General features: G+C 43.5%; 1 protein-coding gene across 3 annotated transcripts in view; it reads right to left on the minus strand.

The window, feature by feature from the left end:
* The window catches only part of TSNARE1 (t-SNARE domain containing 1), a 557,339-nt gene that overhangs the window by 175,720 nt on the left and 365,691 nt on the right, over positions 1 to 15,928 (minus strand). The window lies entirely within an intron of this gene.

Genomic DNA, 15,928 nt, shown 5'->3' on the forward strand with positions numbered 1-15,928 from the left:
TTCACTCAGAACCTAATTGATAAGACTGCCCTAGCCTACTAGAATTAGCAGACTGACTTACTGTAAGTGTACCGCTGTACTAAGCTGCGTGAAAAAAACAAAAACAAAAAAACAAAGAAATGTTTCTGGGTCCAGAGGTGGAGCAGAAAACGCCATGTCCTTTATTTGCTCAGTAATTACTTTGTTGCAGACGATTTGTTCTGAAACCAGCTACGTTATATTAGTTAGCTTTTGTGAAGTGTGACTATGCTTTCAAAAGACATTAGGCCAGTCTTACACTGTTCTATATTCATTCTTTTTTTTTTTTTACTGTTATAAATGTTTTGGCACAAAACTGTTATTCTAACGTTTCATCCCACTAATATTTTTGACAATAATTCCCAACACACCAACCAACCCAATGATAGAAGACATGGAGGACATCAAATAGCTCACTAATTTGACACCTGTGAAGAAGGACTGGGGATTGTATGAGGCCACACGTTAAGTTAGTTCTTCAAGGTGATGTGCTGGAAACACTAACATGTTGGTGACGGTCACCAGAGGACACCTCCAGAGGAATAGTCCAGACCTTAATAGTTTAGAGCCCTTTTGGTCCCCAAACTTTTTCGGCCAAGGGCCGGGTCAATATACTTCAGACTGCTGGGGGGCCGGAACCTACGGTACATAAAATGATGTTGAAAAACATTACATTGAGTTTAAGTATTGATTCCCCCCAATCATGCCTGGAAGAGAACTCCCAGCAGCAGCCATTGAGCCATGCAGCTCCTGAATAACGTCTTTGTGCACCAGACAGTGAAGCATACCCAGGTGACAACCTGCCATCCAGTTGGCCAGCAGTGTCACATGATGCAGAATTGGAGGCCAGCGAATGACTGCTCGCTGGTTTCTACAGTATGTGGATGGGTGGGGCCAGCACTGCTTTTCTATATGTGGACCACCGACATATAAAAGGTGCAGTGGGCCACATCTATAAGTTATACATTTTGTATTTGGGGACCAGTGAAAAAGTCATGGGGGGGGGGCCACATTCGGCTTAGTTTGAAGATCACTGGTTTAGCTGATCAGTACGTGGCATAGTACAAATAAATGTGGCATTCCACCTATTGGTTTGACTGGTATGCTTTTGTGAGTATTAAGAGTCTCAGTTTAGTGCTGCAGAAAAAAAATAAGCTTTTAAAATTACCGTACAAGGTTATCTTCAACTTTAAAGGGTATTACTAGAGATAGTTATTCCATTCTACAGAAATGTTCCTACAGAGCGTTCAGGTGAAGGCTGAAGCAGGACGCCGAAGCAGGCCACAGAAACACATTATCGAAACACAGAAAACAATCACCTGATTAAATCGGTTGCGTGCTACTTCAGGATTATTCAAGATTTTCTGTAGAGTAAATCAATCATCTCTAAATTTTGTCAAACTAGCGGGTTGTGTCATGAAAACTGAATTTTGATATGTGACAATTATACCTGAACTCCGTCTTGGTCACTTTTGGCCCCCTATACTTTCCTAGTGGTTTGGGTCACCCCGAGATGCTTGGTTACTCTGTTGTACTGGTCCAAGCCCCTATCTCATACAGTGCAGGAAGATGGGAACGCTGCAACCACCGATGCATACCCCAGGGGAGCAAGGATCATGGATCTCAAAACATGCAGTCAAACAAAGATGTCCCGCTACACCATGGATGGGTATAAAACCTTCTTCAATTTTATTGGCACATTGGCACAGTTTAAAGCGGACCCAAACCAAACATTTTTTTAATTAAAAATATTTAGTTGCACCACTCTGACACATACAAAGATAAATAAACACTCCTTCAAGCCTATGAGCATTTCAGTGCCTGCTTTTCACCCTTCTCTTTTCATAGCTAGGGTTATACTGAGGGCAGCCATTAGCAATTCCTCCATTGCCGGACACCACCTACTTCACCAGTTTGCCGGAAAAATTCCGGCAATTTGAAAGGAAGGGAGGGGGTCCTCCAATAAATGTAAAATATTTTATATTTGTCATTATGCAGCTGAAAAAAGGCTGCTATTTATTATTATAATTTAGAAAATAGATTTTATTTCTGAAATCTTGTATTTTTAATTTGGGTCCACTTTAACTTATGATGTGAGGGTCTGACTTTCATATAAATAATTTTGTTAGCCCTCTTCTCCACTCTTGTCCCTTTCCTTCACCCCTTTTCCTTTTTTTCTCTATTCCACTCAACATGCTTTTCCTCAATTTGTGCATTTATCTTGATGCTTGACCGTACCATCATTGTTTTTTGTAATGTTTCATTATTCTATGTTTGTACATTGGCTTTGCCATTTTATATGTATATTGTTAATGTCACTTTAAGGAGAAAGGCCATGCCCACTGGGGGCTGGCACCTGACTACTTAAACCTGTGATGAATTTGTCTATACTGGCTATGATTAAAGCGGTTTAACACCCAGCATTACAACTTTGCTTTAAAAGATTGCTTACAGCTTACAAACTATTATGCCAGATTTTTTTTTAAGCAGAAATTCACTGAATGGGTTAAACATGACATTTTAGTGTTGGATTTAACTAGGAATCGCATCTGTTCTTATCTGTAGTTACAAATGTATCTTTATTTGGAATACAAATAGACCTTTGAAAAGCCTGCCGGGGAAGCCCTCTTTGTTCTCTCAGAGCAGTGTTTGTTTGTTACATTGTAGATAGATACATTTGTAACTAAACAAGCAAGCACGGAGGAGGATTTCTAGCTAAATGCAGCACTAAAATGTCATGTTTAATCCATTCAGTGAATTTCTGCTAAAAAAAAAATCTGGCATAATAGTTTATAAGCTGTAAGCAATCTTTTAAAGCAAAGTTGAAATGCTGGGTGTTAGACCACTTTAAGGAGCCTTCCAGAGCTCCGATACGCGTCAGCCTTTTATGTATCTTCTGATGTGCCAATAAAATTGAAGGTTTTATACCCATCCCATACAGCCATATCAATCCCTGCCATGTACTGATGAGGACCAACAGTCCGAAACAGGCTGTCTGCATGTGAGGTTGATGTGGCTCTGTAACATGTATAAGCTATAGGCTTGTTATACACCAGCGGTTCTGGATGTAAGCCTGGCTTCAGGGGCATTAAGAGAAAATGTGCATATTCAGTAGAGGTGCATTGTGGGTAGCCACAAATGTTCACTTAAAGAGAAACTCCAACAAACTCCAACAATTGAACTCCAAGAATTGAACTTTATCCCAATCAGTAGCTGATACCCCCTTTTACATGAGAAATATAATGATTTTCACAAACAGACCATCAGGGGGCGCTGTATGACTGATATTGTGCTGAAACCCCTCCCACAAGAAGCTCTGAATACCGCAGTACTCTGGGCAAACTGCCACAATGTAACAATGTTCACAGACAGGAATTAGCTGTTTACTGCTGTCTCTAACAGCCAAAACAGCTAGGAGCAGCTACATAACCTGCCCACAGTAACAATGTCACCATGTAATAAATGTCAGAATGTAAATCGGGGAGAGGAAAGATTTTACAATGAGCAAACACTGACTACATCATTTATACATAATTATGGTAAAAAATGAAGCACTTTTTTTACTACATTATTTTCACTGGAGTTCCTCTTTAACGCTGAATTATTGCAAGTTTCCGGCCTCTTGCACACTGCACGCGATTCCGATTCTGCTTTTTAATCTGTTTTTACATCCGATTCAGATTCCGATTTGCAGTGTGCAGGGAGAAAACTGCAAATCTGAATCTGAAGTAAAAACTGATTAAAAAGCGGAATCTGAATCTGAATCGCTTGCAGTGTGCAAGAGGCCTCCTTCTGTTTTAGGAAGGCAAACCATACCAAGCTTTGCTTATTAGTAGGAGGGCTTTTTGGTCTCTTTTATCCCCCTATACATTCCTAGTGGTTTGGGTCACCCCGAGCTGCTTGGTTACTCTGTTGAACTGAAACAAAAAAAGGGTAAAAAATAAAGTTACTAGAAGTGGGAAGTTTCTTGATGGTCCAGAGGATTTCCAGCCCACCGACCCAGTGCAGGGACCCCATAAACCAGGGATCTCCAACTCCAGTCCTCAAGGGCTGCTGTCCTCACACATTTTTGGCACAGCTCAGGTTAATTGATGGGACTGAATCAGGAAAGGTGTGGTTCACAAGTAAAAAACACATTTCTCCATCCATCCTAAACACTGCCATGGATATGGACCTCCAGGACTGGAGTTGGACATCCGTACTCATTTGACTTGGTTGGGGTCAAATAGCTTTCTTCCGGCCACATTCCCAGCCATGGACGAGTGTATCTGGACTGGGCTTGTGTAAGGTTTGTGCATGCCCAGACCAAAGTGCATGGAAAAGAGAGCCACGCACAAGTGACTCCATTCATCTGGGCATACGTGGACCTTATACGCACAAGCCCTGCCCACTTATCCACGGCTGGGAGAAACCAATCGGACCCGTGCTGAGGTGAATGGGTATAGAGGGTCCCTGCAGTGAAACGGTGGGCTGCAGGAGATTCCAGGAAACGACTATACCAGCCTTTCTCAACCTTCTTACCCTGGAGGAACCCTGCAAATATGTTTTGGATCCTGAGGAACCCCTGCATTGATTCTGTAGGAGGCATGGTCATTAAAAGTAGGTGAGGCTGTTTATTTCACTACCTCCTATTACACTTCCCCTCATTATACTGTCTCCTTTTTCTAGTGCTTTTTATTAATATGCTCATTATTATTCTGACGCCCAATTTAGTGCTTCTTTTTACAGTTACCTCTATTATAATGTGCTCTGTTATACTTCCTCACGATGGGGGAAAATGCCAAGTAACCCATGTAGAATACTCAGAGAACCTTGGCTGAGAAAGCCTGCTCTACAGGATCCAGAGACTACACAATACTGAGGGTTGACTTATTTTTTCATTCCTCAATTCAGGGGTGATTCCAATGCAATTTTAATTAGGATAGAAAAAAAAATCATCATAAAAGCAGCCCCCCCCCCCCCCAAAAAAAAAAAAAACAAAACAAAACAAAAAAACAAAACAAAAAAAAACATGTACCACTAAAATGTACCAGAAACAGCAAAAAGGCAACAATGGTATAGAATGGTTTATTAATAGCAAAACACCACCAAGTCTTCTCAATACAGGGAAACTGCTATATAGTCACATAGTGGTTTATAGTACAAATCAGTAATTTGAAGCCTATACCTGCATTGGATGCTTCTGCAGACAGCTGCGCAGGCGCAAAATCACCCGCAGCGGGCAGAAGACATTTCCCTGGCTAAGTTTGGAGCGGTGTAGAATCTTCTAAAAAGAGACCGTGGGCCGACATGCAATATACTCGTATCACTGTATAAGCTTACAGTATCGTAAAACAGTCCAGGTGACCAGGAGAAGCAGCATTACCGGATCTGACAAACAACAACACTTCACACATGAAACAATGAACTATTGCATCAAACTGGATCTTCCATGAGGCCACGATTATTATGTAAAGCAGGCTGAGGCAATGGGGCAGAATTACGACTTAACACAGATGATCAGATCTCGACCCGTCCAGCTGGTTTCAGTTTGTAAGTAGGGGCGGCAATGCTTAGGAGAAATCATGGAAAAGCATGTGAGCAGTTTGATCAGCTGGTATATTTGTAAGGTTCTGATTTGCTGTGATGACTTCCTGGTTTAACACATGATCATGACCAGCAAATCAGAACCTTACAAATCGATCAGCTGATCAAACTGCTCACATGCTTCTGCAGGAGTTCCCCTAACCATTGTTATCCCTATTGGTAAGGTTTTGGATGGAAATGACAGATCAATCTACACACCTATAGAAATACTTGTTTGTTTGTTTTTGCGGTTGATATGAAGATTCAATTTTATAACCTTGGATTAAATTGATCATTCAAGCAAACACACAGAGCAACAACAGGATCAATGGATATTCCTCATCCTGTCCGATGGCTAAACATCTGATAAAACACCCAGCTAATGGATTGTGTCCAGTGACTTGACAGAATAATTTGCTTCTCTGACAATCTAATAATTTGATTTGATTGAGGCTTCCTGCACACTACATGCGATTCAGATTCACGATTTCGACTCGATTTTACATGCGATTCCGATATTTAATCGGTACTGCGTGCTGCGTTTTTTTTTTCTTATTTTGATGGTATCCAGGGAAAATCGGAAATGCAAATCAGATTTGCAGTGTGCAGGGGGCCTTGTATGGAATCTAAACAAGCCCAATCACAGTCATAGATTTTCGCTTCTACGGAGGCAGGATCCGTAGAAGCGCAACTCGGTGCGAAACGGCCGTCAGGCTCCTGCACCCAAATCAGCTCTCATCCACATGGTATGTGCAATTACTATCCACCTATTTATGTAATGATACAATTGGCCTCAATTCACTAAGATCATGCTGGAGATAATAAGGCAAGAGAACACTTACCTCCACACATTGAGAGAGTTATCTTATCTCTTCATTCCTTAAGTTACCTTCACTGTAGTTATTTGCACACGCAGCTAATTAACAGCCTGTCTTTAAAGGGATACTGTAGGGGGGTCGGGGGAAAATGAGCTGAACTTACCCGGGGCTTCTAACGGTCCCCCGCAGACATCCTGTGTTGGCGCAGCCACTCACCGATGCTCCGGCCCCGCCTCCGGTTCACTTCTGGAATTTCAGACTTTAAAGTCAGAAAACCACTGCGCCTGCGTTGCCGTGTCCTCGATCCCGCTGATGTCATCAAGAGCGCACAGCACAGGCCCAGTATGGTCTGTGTCTGCGCAGTACACTCCTGGTGACATCAGCGGGAGCCAGGACACGGGCGTGCAGGTGCTGTGGTTTTCTGACTTTAAAGTCAGAAATTCCAGAAGTGAACCGGAGGCGGGGCCGGAGCATCGGTGAGTGGCTGCGCAAACACAGGATGTCTGCGGGGGACCATTAGAAGCCCCGGGTAAGTTCAGCTCATTTTCCCCTGACCCCCCTACAGTATCCCTTTAACTCTGGAGTTATTTTAAGGATTGGAGAGTTAACTTACAGACAGAAGAGTTATCTTTAGGTTTGCCTGAGGTAAAAGGTTTCCTGAATACTACATGCCTTATCACCATGGTAGCAACTCGAGAAACGTTATTAAAGATAGGAGATAAACTTAGTGAATTGAGGCCTATGCCTGACAAGCAGATGTTTTAAACTTGGATATCAATAAAAGCTACATTACAGCAGTGCCGGTTCACTTTTCATCCTCTACAGTTGCTGCATTTCAAGTTTCTGATACCAGAGCACGCTGAAGTGGCAGTATTGCAGGGAGAGAGCTGTACTACTACCCCGACCCTGCTGGCAAGAAAAGTGATGTCTATGTACTGCCAGCCCCTTTCCTTCTACAAAGCATACAGATTTTCTTTAACTTCTTTCCTCCACTTAAACGATGCAATTATATAGCAAACTATTGTCTTTTTAACAAGATCAATTAGATCAAAACAGAAGATTGTATTTAATCGATATACAGAATTGAAGAATTCAACTTTCAATCGTATGTAATTCAGTTACAATCCTATTTAAAAATAAAAAATCTGACACAATGATCGACGATTTCTTAAAGTATACCAGAGATCATTAAATACAAAGAATCTATACTTACCCGGGGCTTCCTCCCACCCCATAAACACGTCTAAGTCCCACGCCGTCCTCCCGTGGTCTGCCGTTCACCGGCAATCAGCCCTGGTAACTGGATCAGTCGGGTCCAGTCTGGGTTTTCTGTGCATGCACGGACTGACCCTCCCCTGCGCAGAAGACCCAGACTGACGTGACCGGAGGTAGATTGTGACTGAACAGCAGACGGCGTGGGACTCGCACGTGTTTATGGGGTGGGAGGAAGCCCCGGGGAAGTATCGATTCTTTGTATTTAATGATCTCTGGTACACTTTAACTTCCTTGGCGTTAACCAAAAACATGCTGAAAACGGTAATCTTGAGCCTGGTTTGGGGTTGCTGCCGGGAGGTGTATGCAGAGCGGACATTTGTAGCTCACCTCCCCCCGGGATCTGGACATTTGCTGCCCCGTCCTCTTCCCTCTGGTGAGATCGCCGTTTGCCACATGATGACAGTAAGCAATCTCACCATGGGGTAGAGTGCCACCTGGAGGACAGGAGGAAGGATTGCAGCTCTGGACCTTGGGGGGTGGTGAGTAAAGTGCAGAAGCTTCTGCAAACTCTCAGACAGTACGAAGTTAAACTAAATGAGCGATAATGCAATTGTACTGGACCTACTGGACCCAACAATGTTTCTGTTGTCATAAAATACAATCTGAATAATCTGAGCAAAAATAAAGTTGTTCGCTAAAATTTTTTCCATTAATGAGGACCTTAATTTCGGAGAAGAGTGAAGGACTTAAAGTACACCTGTAGTCACGTAAAACAATAACAAAAAAGTTGCACTCTCACTAGCAGCCAATTTAGAGGCTTGCAAGGGCTCCGGGCCAATTTATTTTAGCACTTTTTTTATTATTATTTCTTAGTGTATTTGTTACATTTCCTTGCTACTAATTTGTACTGCTGTAAAGTGTATTTATGGCCACTTGTCTCTAGAGGGAAGTGTGACAATAACAGAGGACTTCCGCTTTCAATTTCTATATCCTCTGCTAGCAGAGAGACATCAAGCATTCCAAGAACTTACAGCATAACCGGTTCTGCAGGCTGCAGTCAAAAGCAGTGTACTTATCTCAAACAAGATAATTCCTGAAGCTGCTAATGGAAGAGAAAAGGCTCTAGACCCCTTACCTTCCCAGGCCTCTCTGCATCCCCTCGTTATACTGTCTGGCCTCCATTGCAGCGATCTGACTTTAATGTCAAAGAAGCCTTCAGGCCTCCTTGGAAGGCTTTGGAAGTACTCTGGTCTCAGAGTACTTCCGAAGATGAGCATCTCTGTACTGAGAATGTGCAGTATGGAGCCACTTGTCTTCGGCAGTACTTGGCGACAAGGGTACTTCCGAGGAGACCCGAAGATGCAGCATTCAGGAAATTTGAACGGTGGACAGCGGGGGAATGAGGAGACCTGGAGAGGACACACTGATAGCAATCTATAGGATCCAGAACCGTTCCTCCTCTTAGATATATAACTATTTTTTTGGTGGTTACAGGTATAATTTAAAGTGCAACTAAACCCAAACAGAACAAGGGAAATTTTTATAGAAAACAGGATGATAGAATAGTAGACATAAACAGTGCATACAAGATAGAAGCAAAGTGGTGGGAAAACTACCTTTTTCATGAGTCAAATGTGCTTGCCACTGCTGTCTAGCCTGCTTCCTGCCATCAGTGCATTCAGACTGGGGCAGGCCAATCAGGAGTGATCATGTGACTACCAAAGCAGGAAAACCAATAGTTGTCAGACTACATTTCCCAGTAGTACAGTGGAAGGCATGGCAGGAGGTGGTGACAAGAAATGAGGTGAGAAGGCATGAAAATGGTTTGCCCATTCGTTTATTTGCAGCACAGCTCACCACCCACTTCATCCATATCCATGATTTCTGCACGACAGGTCAGTGGGAGCTTACGTCAGTCATTATGTCGTCACAGCCTGCCGTACATTTATGGTTCACATGAAGTGATGTCAAGACTCTGCCTTCTAAACAGGAAGCCAGCCAGTAGGGAGATGTGGCAGTGCTTCCCAAAACAGGCTGCATCTGAATAACTAGCAGCATAGGTGTGCAGAGCCTAATTATAGGCAGGGTACACAAGGAAGCCAGTGTTGGGGCCTTGCATAGGTAGACACGAGTACACCCGCAAGCAAGCACAGCTAGAAGACCCATCCTATGAATTTGATAATGCAGCGCTGAAATTAATACTTATAACCAGGGCTGTGGAGTCTGAGTTGGAGTCGGGGCAATTTAGGGCACCCGGAGTCGGAGTCGTGGTTTCATAAACTGAGGAGTCGGGGGATTTTTGTACAAAGTCCACACCCCTGTTAAATATTAGACTAAGGAGTCGGAGCCATTTTGGTTACCCGGAGTCGGAGTTTCATAAACTGAGGAGTAGGAAGATTTTTGTACCGACTCCACAGCCCTGCTAAACAGTGTGTGCGCTCTGGTCCAACTTTGGGTTTAGATGGTCTTTGTGAGATCCAGCAAACCTGGACTGGATTTAGCTTTCAATTGTCTGTTACAGTATAATCTCGTTATAGGAAACTCCAAGGGACCAGGAAAAGTGGTTTACTATAACAGAAGTTCACAATGTCAGATATGGTCCTAGAAATGGCCCAGCATGCCCTGGTGCATGCTCTGCTGCACAGGAGCAGCTCTGTCCTCCCATTGGAGGTACAGTACAAGCACTTGTCCTAGAAATGGCCCAGCATGCCCTGGTACATTCCCTGCTGCACAGGAGCAGCTCTGTCCTCCCATTGGAGGTACAGTACAAGCACTTGTCCTAGAAATATCCCACCATGCCCTGGTGCATTCTCTGCAGCACAGGAGCAGCTCTGCCCTCCCATTGGAGGTACAGTACAAGCGCTTGCCCTAGAGATGGCCCAGCATGCCCTGGTGCATTCTCTGCTGCATAGGAGCAGCTCTGCCCTCCCATTGGAGGTACAGTACAAGCACTTGTCCTATAAATGGCCCAGCATGCCCTGGTACATTTTCTGCTGCACAGGAGCAGCTCTGTCCTCCCATTGGAGGTACAGTACAAGCACTTGTCCTAGAGATGGCCCAGCATGCCCTGGTACATTCTCTGCTGCACAGGAGCAGCTCTGCCCTCCCATTGGAGGTACAGTACAAGTGCTTGTCCTAGAGATGGCCCAGCATGCCCTGGTACATTCTCTGCTGCACAGGAGCAGCTCTGCCCTCCCATCGGAGGTACAGTACAAGCACTTGTCCTAGAAATGGCCTAGCATGCCCTGGTACATTCTATGTTGCACAGGAGCAGCTCTGTGCTCCCATTGGAGGTACAGTACAAGCACCTGTCCTAGAAATATCCCAGCATGCCCTGGTACATTCTCTGTTGCACAGGAGCAGCTCTGTGCTCCCATTAGAGGTACAGTACAAGCACCTGTCCTAGAAATATCCCAGAATGCCCTGGTACATTCTCTGTTGCACAGGAGCAGCTCTGTGCTCCCATTGGAGGTACAGTACAAGCACCTGTCCTAGAAATATCCCAGCATGCCCTGGTACATTCTCTGCTGCACAGGAGCAGCTCTGTCCTCCCATTGGAGGTACAGTACAAGCACTTGTCCTAGAAATGGCCCAGCATGCCCTGGTACACTCTCTGCTGCACAGGAGCAGCTCTGTCCTCCCATTGGAGGTACAGTACAAGCACTTGTCCTAGAAATGGCCCAGCATGCCCTGGTACACTCTCTGCTGCACAGGAGCAGCTCTGTCCTCCCATTGGAGGTACAGTACAAGCACTTGTCCTAGAAATGGCCCAGCATGCCCTGGTACACTCTCTGCTGCACAGGACCAGCTCTGTCCTCCCATTGGAGGTACAGTACAAGCACTTGTCCTAGAAATGGCCCAGCATGCCCTGGTACACTCTCTGCTGCACAGGACCAGCTCTGTCCTCCCATTGGAGGTACAGTACAAGCACTTGTCCTAGAAATGGCCCAGCATGCCCTGGTACACTCTCTGCTGCACAGGACCAGCTCTGTCCTCCCATTGGAGGTACAGTACAAGCACTTGTCCTAGAAATGGCCCAGCATGCCCTGGTACACTCTCTGCTGCACAGGAGCAGCTCTGTCCTCCCATTGGAGGTACAGTAAAAACACCTGCAAATTTGGTGGTTTACAAGGCAAGTATACCTTAAGGCTGCATAGCCACGCTGGACATATTGTTGGTAAGATATCCCGGGCTCCTTAAAAATTACAGCAGTCACAGAATAGAGGCAGACATATGACCTATGCACCGCCCACTTTTTACATGTTTACTATGACAGAGGTTTTAGAATAGCTGGGTTTACCAGGTGTTGCTCCCATAGACTTATAATGGAGATTGTCCAAGACCTGGAGAGGTAGTTTGCTATACCCGAGTTTGTTATAATAAGATTATACTGTATCATTATTGGTTGTAGAAGTAGAATTATTGTGCCTTCATGTAGCACAGACATACTGTATTTTCCATAGAATCCTGTAAAGTTAGCCTAACTGTTCTCTCAAGCTATTTGATGTCACCGCCGGCAGAAGATGAAAATGTTTGGGGAAGCCAATTAGGTGGTAAAAGTTAGAAGTTCTCATGTGTCTCCAGTAAACAAAAGTTCCTCCTGAATTCACTAAGCCTTTAATAATCTCAGCTGTATTACGACCCTGGATGGAGTGACAAGCCTTTTGCCACATAATAGACTTTTTTCTCAAATAAAACGTTCAGTGCCGGTTTGCTGATGTCTCATGTTGCGTTTTTAGAGCGGTTCCCCATACAGGACGCACCGAAGGACCATTCGCTAGACCCAAGTGTGGTTACATCGCTACATTAGAACAAGAATACATTTGTAAACCAAGACATCCTAAATTCCGGGATTAATATATATTAATGCTCAAGATTCCTGAGAAATGATACTGGACATTGGATGGGCGCTGGGAGTTCTGGTAAGAACAAAATGGAGTGCTCTAGCTGCTCAATGAGGAGGTTATTTTAGGTTTACTTTGCAGCAGATAACTAAATGCAGAGAGAAATACTCCTATATGTGAAACGTCTTTACCCGACAAAATATTTTTCATTCTGTACAACCAGTGCCATGTGATCCCGATTAAACCAGCCCTGTGCCTAAATCTCTTACCCTCTTACATGGAGAAGCCACTCCCCCAGCCTGCTGATTGGGTAGAGTGATGGAGCAGCATACACAACGTGTCACTGCTAAAGGAAAATGAGAGAGAACACATTGACTGGCATAAGTATTGTCCTATGGTCTACCTCATGGTTATTTGGGTGGATGGGAGATGACATCATGATCGCTGCAGACAACCAATGTGGAGCAAAGAGCATGAGGCCGGGGAAAAGGGGGGGGGGGGGGGGAACAAATAGCCACTTGTGAATACATTCATCCATTAAAATCTGTAAAGAACGACGTTCCATCATAACTCTATAAAGAGTCATTGACCAACTAGACCCAGGAGGAATCAATATATTTAGGCAAAGCATTTATTCATTTCAACACCAATGTGTTATCCATTTTTAAAGCTAGGTATCAAACATATTCATAACCAATGTGTTCAAATGTTACCAGTGAAACAGGACTTCTGCAGTCAAATCCTACCTTAAATAGATGCAATCACAAGGTCTGAAGCAGCTCACCTGAGGGGTTTAAAAACAACATCCTGTGGGTGGGTCTACAGCCGCTGCTTGGATAGCATCATCCTGTTTAGACTGCAAGTGTCATAGGCACAGACTAAGCTCTCCGACGGGACTTTGGCTTATATCACAGACAGTCAGGGGCGCAGAAAATTCCACAAAGTATATAAAAGTGTTTTTTTTAATTTTTGTATTTTCGCTAATCAAAGGGCTTCTACACAGGTGGAATGAACTATACTAGTGTCTATGCAGATCTATAGAAGCATTTGTACGTGGACATTGGAACAAAAGTATGTTGGTGATTTATGGCAAAATTAATTCAAACCATTAACCATAAAACTGAACTTCAGGAACATGAAGAGAAAATACATTTCATAATTAGCAGTAGGAGAACAGAGGCGCCAGCAGGATAAAAGCGGATAAAAACTTTAAAATTTGCTGGGAGGAAGCGGTGGACTTACCTTCATAAAGCTACACCTGCTATTGCTGATATTCTGTTTTGTCCCCACGTTTATTGCCTGATGAAGCGGGCTGGGCCTGCGAAACGCGTTGCACTGTTTTGGGGTACTAGTTAATAAATGTGATTGCTACTATTCAGACAGTCTTTCGTGTCTGCTTTATGGAGGTAAGTCCACCGCTTCCTCCCAGCAAATTTTAAAGTTTTTATCCGCTATTATCCTGCTGGCGCCTCTGTTTTCCTACTGCTATACCGTGTCCAGCCCTGGTGGAGGGGTGATCTACCCCCTTTCGCATCTACAGAGAGCGACTTCTTATCCCTGAGTGAGGACAGGTCTAATCTCCTCACCTGCCTATACAGTGGTTGCCTCTGTGGTAACCCATGTTTGTGAGTATAATTTTCTCACGATAACCTTTACTTCATTTATACTTAACATACTACACTATATTGGGCTCTCGGTTTCTCTACATTTCATAATTAGTTCCAAAAGTTGTCTAAGTCCAACCAGTGCTGTGATTCAGGTAGCCCAGCAACACACAACACCGTCACCATACCCTGACCTGAGGTTCTTCCCATTCTCCTCCATATAGCCAAGAAACCAAGCCTGCCCAAAGCCCCTCCCTCACCTGCGAATTGGGACAATGCTCCTCCCCAACCTGCATGAGACCATACTGGCCTGATGAGTCGTCATCCTACCCTCTATCATTGCGGGAGAGCCTTCATTGCTCACTGCGCCACACTTTATTTGGCCACCAGAAAAGTACATTTTGTAACAGAAATGAAGTTACTGGCCGTATGTTAAAGACTACCTCCGGTCAAAACAAAGTTGAATCTCAATACATGTATGTAGTCTATGCCCTGTGTACAGTTAGATGAACATACAAAGTTTACCTTTGGTACATCTTAGTGTCTAGAGCAGACATTTATATCTGTAGTAGCATCTCCATCTTTCTCCTCATGCTGATGCCTTGCAAGTACACCGTCAGCATTGTGCCCTCCCCTTTAGCACTTTTCCCTCCCCTCCAGCCTAGTGCCCTCCCCTTCATGCTAATATGCCTGTGAAATCCCACATATGCTCTGTGTAGATTATGGGCTGGAATGTTTGCATTATAAGAGCCATGGTTGTTTTGGTACAGCGCTTGGGGAAAAAGTGAGAAACAGCAGAGGCAGAGGAGAGATAAGGACAACATGCTATAATTCTTATCCCAGGGCCAATATGCAATAAACTTTTTCTCCCAGGTTATATTTTCACAACTTGTCAATAAAATACCCTTTAAAGAGACACTGAAGCGGAAAAAAAATGATGATATTATGATTTGTATGTGTAGTACAGCTAAGAAATAAAACATTAAGATCAGATACATCAGTGTAATTGTTTCCAGTACAGGAAGAGTTGAGAAACTCCAGTTGTTATCTCTATGCAAAAAAGCTATTAAGCTCTCCGACTAACTTAGTCCTGGAGAGGGCTGTTATCTGACTTTTATTATCTCAACTGTAAGTGAACAGTTTTCTTTTTATCTGCCAGAGGAGAGGTCATTACTTCACAGACTGCTCTGAAAGAATCATTTTGAATGCTGAGTGTTGTGTAATCTGCACATATTAGAGAATGATGCAATGTTAGAAAAAACACTATATACCTGAAAATAAAAGTATGAGAATATTTTCTTTGCTGCTAATCTTCTAGTAATTATTCATAGTACACAACCAATTCATTATATCATATTTTTTTCGCTTCAGTGTCTCTTTAAGCCACCAGAAATCAAGAAAATACTGAAAATAAATTTTGACCGCGCTTTTTCACCTACGTTTTGGTACTTTTTGAAGTGCTGAAAAGTCATTTTAAAACGAAGATGAAACATCTCCTAGGAGAAAACTCAGGTAAAAAAAAAGTTATGGTCCCAGATGTCTGCCTGCCTCAGATCACATCTCTTTTCACAGTGGGTGTGGGTTGGGAGCAGGATAATAAAGAAAAAACTAGGGCTTACAAGCTCAGGGTTTTCCTAAAACTCTCATCTTCCCCTAGTTCAATAGGTAGGTTAGGTGAAACATTGGCCTCAATTCACTAAGCTTATCTCCTGTCTTTAATAACGTTTCCTGGGTGGTCACCATGGTGATGAGGCATGTAGTATTCAGGAAACCTTTTACCTCAGGCAAACCTAAAGTTAACTCTTCTGTCTTTAAGTTAACTCTCCAATCCTTAAAATAACTCCAGAGTTAAAGACAGGCTGTT

Source organism: Hyperolius riggenbachi, chromosome 5 (assembly GCF_040937935.1).
Source record: "Hyperolius riggenbachi isolate aHypRig1 chromosome 5, aHypRig1.pri, whole genome shotgun sequence".
Classification (NCBI taxonomy): Eukaryota; Metazoa; Chordata; class Amphibia; order Anura; family Hyperoliidae; genus Hyperolius; species Hyperolius riggenbachi.